Genomic DNA, 5,781 nt, shown 5'->3' with positions numbered 1-5,781 from the left:
AAAAAAAAAAAAAAAAAACAAAAAAAGAAGCCAGTCAAATCCTACCAAAACCAAGACAGCCACAAGAGTGACCTCTGGTCATCCTCACTGCTACACTCCCACCAGCGCCATGACAGTTACAAATGCCATGGCAACATCAGGAAGTTACCCTACATGGTCTAAAAACGGGAGGCATGAATAATCCACCCCTTGTTTAGCATATCCATAGAAACCACCATAAAAAATGGGCAACCAGGAGTCCTCGGGACTGCTCTGTCTATGGAGTAGCCATTCTGTATTCCTTTTGTTTCCTAATCAACTTGCTTTCACTTTACTCTGTGGACTCATCCTGAATTCTTTCTCGCTTGAGATCCAAGAACCGTCTCTTGGGGTCTGGATCGGGACCCCATTCCTGTAACACTTTTGTCCAATAATCATACTTCTCCATCACTGTTCACTCTTCATTAAAACTAAGCATATCACATCTGTCATCCCAGCACTTTGGGACACCGAGGCGGGTGGATCCACTGAGGTCAGGAGTTCGAAACCAGCCTGGCCAACATGGCGAAACTCTGTCTCTACTAAAAATACAAAAATTAGCCGGACGTGGTGCTGCTTGCCTATAGTCCCAGGTACTCGGGAGGCTGAGGCAGGAGAATCGCTTGAACCCACGAGGTGGAGGTTGCAGTGAGCCGAGATCACGCCATAGAACTCCAGCCTGGGCGACAGAGTGAGACTCCATCTCAAAAAACAAACAAAAAACCAAAACTGAAGCACAAAAATACTCAGATTTCCCTATTTCTTTCTTATGATGGCTTTCACGTCACATAAGACCTAAATACATGGACCTGCTTTTCTCTTGCTATTCTGTCTTTTGTTCTAGGGGCCTTAGTCATAAAGCCAATGATGGGTGAAGAAAAACATTTCTCTCTCCCTGCTACCCCGCCATTACGACAGGCCACAGGCAGCACTTCCAGCTGCTCCGTGGATGTGCTGCGACTTGCATTTGAACTGATTTCGAGTTCTTTGCCTTCAGAATGGTCAGGAATAGAGACCATCTTCCAGGGAAAGCACAGCCCCATCATGTCAGCAGGTTTAGACGCCAGGACACTGGAGAGGCTTGACGGCTGAAAGTGAAGAAGGAAAGAGCTGCCTGGGATAGGGTTTGTAAAGGAGCTTAAATGAGTGATGTTTCCTTGCATCTGGTCCACGCCAACGCGCAATTCCATTCTGTCTCTCTTTTGACAGAAAAGGCTGGCCCCTGACTCTCTGGAACTGTATGCATGAGATATTTCTCCTGAATCTACAGAGACTCAGATCCCCATGACTCAAAGGCAGAATCTGTGAAATTTTACTGTCTGATCTGGGAACGGTTTTTAGGATGTCATTGTCATCTGTTGATCGGATTTTGAGTTGACCCCCAAAAACTCAGATAAAGAACATGTGTCTGAGCAGCTCTGGTAGGCTGTGCCCCTCTTTTTTTTTTTTTCTTTTGAGATGGAATATTGCTCTGTTGCCCAGGCTGGAGTGCAGTAGTGTGATCTGAGCTCACTACAACATCCACCTCCCAGGTTCAAGTGATTCTCCTGCCTCAGCCTTCAGAGTAGCTGGGATTACAGGCACTCACCACCATGCCCAGCTAATTTTTGTATTTTCAGTAGAGACGGGGTTTCACCATTTTGGCCAGGCTGGTCTCGAACTCCTGACCTCAGGTGATCCACCCACCTCAACCTCCCAAAGTACTGGGATTACAGGCACGAGCCATCGCACCCGGCCTGCCCTTCTTTTCTTGCATGTCTCTGGCTGGTATTTAGCATGCGAACATGGCATCACTGATACTGTACTAGCCAGCTGAAAAGACGCATACACAGGCTCACCCATCAAGTTATTGCCAAATTAATTATTGCTGTAAAAATGCTTTGTACCACTGAGGGGACACAGACCATGAAATTTCCAAAGTATGAACTCTAGGCTACCAAATACTGTTTACCTTTGGGCGCTGTGAACCCCGAGGAAAATTCCAGTGATTTGGGGGCAGTCACAAGGCAAAATGGTCCAAATGGCCTGAACTCAGAATCAAAGAGCCCTTCGTTTTGATCCCAGCCCACTGCAAATGAACTCTATGGCCCTGTGTTGTTTTCTTATCAGCAGACATGAGCTAATAAGTCCAATATCCATGTATCACAATTGTTTCCCAGTGAACTAACACATAGAAAATTATACGACAATACAAAAATGTCAGGTAGAAATTTACTTGTTTGTCCATCAATCCACCTATTCACCTACTCATCCATCCATTCATCCATCTACTCTTCTACCCACCCATCTATCCAGCTATCTATCCATCTGTCTGTCTGTCCATCCATCTATCCATCCATCCATTCGTCCATCCATCCATTCATCCATCCATCCATCCACCCACCCACCCACTCATCTATCTCTCTACCCATCCAGCCAGCCAGTAATCTGTCCACCCATCTATCCATCCATTTGTTTACCCATTTATCCATCCATCCACCCGCCTACCCATCTATCTCTCTACTCCTTCAGCCACCCAGTAATCTGTCTACCCATCTATCCGTCCAACCATCCATCCACCCACCCATCCACTCACCTATCTATCCATCTATCCATAGATCAATCCATCTATCCCCGCTTTCATCCATCCATTTATTCATCTGTCCATTTATCCATCCATTCCTCCACCCACCCATCCATTCATCATTTACTCATCTATTCCTTCATCCATTCATCCACCCACCCATCCATTCATCCATTTATTCACCTGTCCATGTATCCATCCATTCAGCCATCCACCCAACTATCTATCCATCCAATCGCCCACTCATCTTTCCATCCATCTATCCACTCATCCTCTCATCCATCCACCCATTTGTCTGCCCACTTATTCATTCATCCAGCCATCTATCTCTTTATTCATCCTTCCAGCAAGTGATCCACCCATTCGTGCATGCACATGGCTGTCTGTCCATTCATTCATCCATCCACCACTTCCTACCCTCAGACCCATCTATATCCACCCATCATCCACTGACCTCAAAAACTTCATTTGATCGTCTGTGCAGCAGACATGGTGTGTAATGCTCAGACATCTCTTAAGTGTCTTGGTTGTCCACAAGAACCTCACAGGAGGTCTCTAAGTTGGGTTCAGACCCTGGTAATGAAAAACAGAAATAAAAGTGATTTAAAGAAAGCTGACGGAGACCTGACTTTAGCAAACAGTGAGATAAAAATGTACGCCTCTGTCCTGTAAAAGAAGTTGGGAGAGTGAGTCTGGGGCTGGCACGGCCATCATGCTATGTCACCAGCCACCCTGACACCTTTGCTCAACGTGTTCTGCCATGCTTGGAATACAACTTCTGGCTGGGCACAGTGGCTCATGCCTGTAATCCCAGCACTTTGGGAGGCCGAGGTGTGTGGATCATGAGGTTAGGAGTTCGAGACCAGCCTGGCCAACAGGGTGAAACCTTGTCTCTACTAAAAATACAAAAATTAGCCAGGCATGGTGGTGCACGCCTGTAATCCCAGCTACTCAGGAGGCTGAGACAGGAGAATCATTTGAACCCGGGAGGCGGAGGTTGCAGTGAGCCGAGACGGTGCCACTGCACTCCAGCCTGGGCCACAGAGCAAGAATCCATCTCAAAACAAACAAACAACACACACACAACTTCTATCCTGTAGGAGACTTCCTGCTCCAAACTGACTGCTGGGACTTCAGCCATCACATCATTATTCCAGGCAGGTTCAGGACGAAGCAAAGACAAAAAAAAAAAAAAAAAAAAAAAAGAAAAAAAAAAAAAAAAAAAAAAAAAAAAAAAAAAGAAAAGTGATTCCGCCTCCAGGAGTGGAGTGCATAGTTTGCTGCATTCCTCAAACTCCTGAGGTGGGCCCTGAGGTACGGGGCCAGGCCCTCTGGCCTTGCCTGTGTCTGATCCAGGGGCACAGACGGTCTGGGGATGGACGGCGTCGCCGCAGGCCTGGGACAGCACAAGACCAGTGTTACCGAAGGGCCCCTGACTCAGCCTGCGGGGGCGAGTCGCCAAGGACCAGGACTCAGCCAGGCCACCCAGATAGGGGTCTTACCCCCGACCCCAAACCACGGCCACAAGTCCTCACTCCCAACCCTGTCTCTGAGCTCGTGGCCGAACGTCCTCGGTCCGCGCAGAGGGCGTATCCGCAGTGTGTCCCAAAACCCCTCACCCCCGCCATCCCTCTCCACTGAGCGCCCCCAGCTCGGACGCTCCAGAAAGGACCAGGGGCCGTGGCTGGCTGTCGAGGCCTACGCCTTTCTGAGCAGGGAAGGGATTGCATTTCGTACCCCTTGGGGATCGCCCTGAGCGCCCCGCAAGCAGCGGGAAGGGGGCCCCATAGCTTTCTGAGCAGAGAAGCAGGAAGTTTCATTTCCTCCCCGTTGGGGCTGCCTGGGAGGGTGCCTGTTAGGAACAGATTGGGGACAGCAAGGGCGAGTGCGGAGAGGCCCACGCCTCTCCAAGAAGGGCGGCGGTTTCTCTGGGCTCCAGGTAGGGACCGCCCTGGGGCGTATATTTAAGGGGCCGTAAAGAGGGAGGGACCCGCACTTTCCCGGGGGTTGCACTTTGCTCTAGTTGGCGCCGTCCTGGGCGTCCTGGCGACGGGCTTGTGGGCGGGGGTCACTCACAATTTCCTGAGAAGGGAAGGGGGGGCGTCCCGTGCTCCCCTCGGCGCCGCCTGGGTCACCTCCGCCCGCCCCCCTCCTCCGTCCCCTCCCCGGGGGCCCCCCTCCTCCGTCCCCTCCCCGGGGCCCCCCTCCTCCGTCCCCTCCCCGGGGCCCCCCTCCTCCGTCCCCTCCCCGGGGGCCCCCCTCCTCCGTCCCCTCCCCGGGGGCCCCCCTCCTCCGTCCCCTCCCCGGGGGCCCCCCTCCTCTGTCCCCGCCCCAGGACCCCGCCTCCGTCCCCTCCCCGGGGGCCCAGCGTTCCCGCCCCTTCCGTGTGCACATGGAGGCCGGGGTGGGGCGGGGCAGGCGCAGCCCGCGCTGAGCTTGCAGGGCCGCTTCACTCACCCAACCTCTTCGAGTCCTCCGCGGGCTCCGCCCCACCCGGCCCGTGGGGGAGGTTCTGTCCCGCAGCCTTCGCCCGCGAGCTGCTCTCGGGGATGGTTCCTGCTCGCGTTGGGCGCACCTCGGCGCGCTGGGCTGCGCTGGCGCTGCTGCTCCTCGGCCTGCTCCGCCCTCTGGTGGCCGCCCCTGGTGAGCGAGCGGCGGGATCCGGGTCGGGCGACGCGGTGGGGCGCGGGTCGGGCCTGGAGATCCGCTTGGGGATGTGGGTTGCGGGGTGGTGCGCCCCGCGGGGACACCAGGTCCCTCTTCCCTGCCCGGCGGGACGCGCTGTGCCCACGGGGGCCCAGGTCCGGAGGAGGCGCCCACTTGCTCCCCAACGCTCTTCCTGGGGCCAGGTGGCAGCCGTTTCAGAGGGAAAGGTCAGCGTTTCTTTTGTAAACCAAAAAGTACCTGGGACAAGTCTCAATACATTTGAGTTGATTTGGCGAAGGTCAGGAAGGAGCCCGGGAGACAGATCTATGCCTTTCTCCAAAGGTGATACTGAGGGCTTAGGTATTTAAAGGGGGGAAAGCACGCTGCAGGGGAAAGAAAGAGGAAGGCTCATTTTACCCAATTCACCTGTTGCAATAGAAAAGGAGCAGGTAGAGTAGTCAACTATGTGTTTGTCTTACGCTCACTACATTGGCACTTTATTAAGATAAGGTCAACAGAGAGTTGTTGCATTCTTTCTCTGCATCTATCTGCTT

The 5,781-nt window shown here is 52.8% G+C and overlaps 1 long non-coding RNA gene across 3 annotated transcripts in view; it reads right to left on the bottom strand.

The window, feature by feature from the left end:
• Positions 1 to 4,746, bottom strand: part of LOC108516663 (uncharacterized) — a 46,209-nt gene extending 41,463 nt beyond the window's left edge. For 2 of the 3 annotated variants that reach the window (XR_001881903.1, XR_001881904.1), the window contains exons 1-2: positions 4,658 to 4,746; positions 3,036 to 3,154 (exon numbers count right to left, since the gene is read on the bottom strand). This is a non-coding gene — a long non-coding RNA (uncharacterized LOC108516663). Of the gene's footprint in view, positions 1 to 695; positions 1,107 to 3,035; positions 3,155 to 4,657 lie in introns of those variants that run through there. The other variant, XR_001881902.1, reaches the window with a different exon arrangement.
• Positions 4,747 to 5,781: the final 1,035 nt, after the last annotated feature.

This window comes from Rhinopithecus bieti, unplaced genomic scaffold, assembly GCF_001698545.2.
Source record: "Rhinopithecus bieti isolate Rb0 unplaced genomic scaffold, ASM169854v2 scaffold_38008, whole genome shotgun sequence".
In the NCBI taxonomy this organism is placed as follows: domain Eukaryota; kingdom Metazoa; phylum Chordata; class Mammalia; order Primates; family Cercopithecidae; genus Rhinopithecus; species Rhinopithecus bieti.
This window is presented reverse-complemented; position numbering and strand designations above follow the sequence as displayed.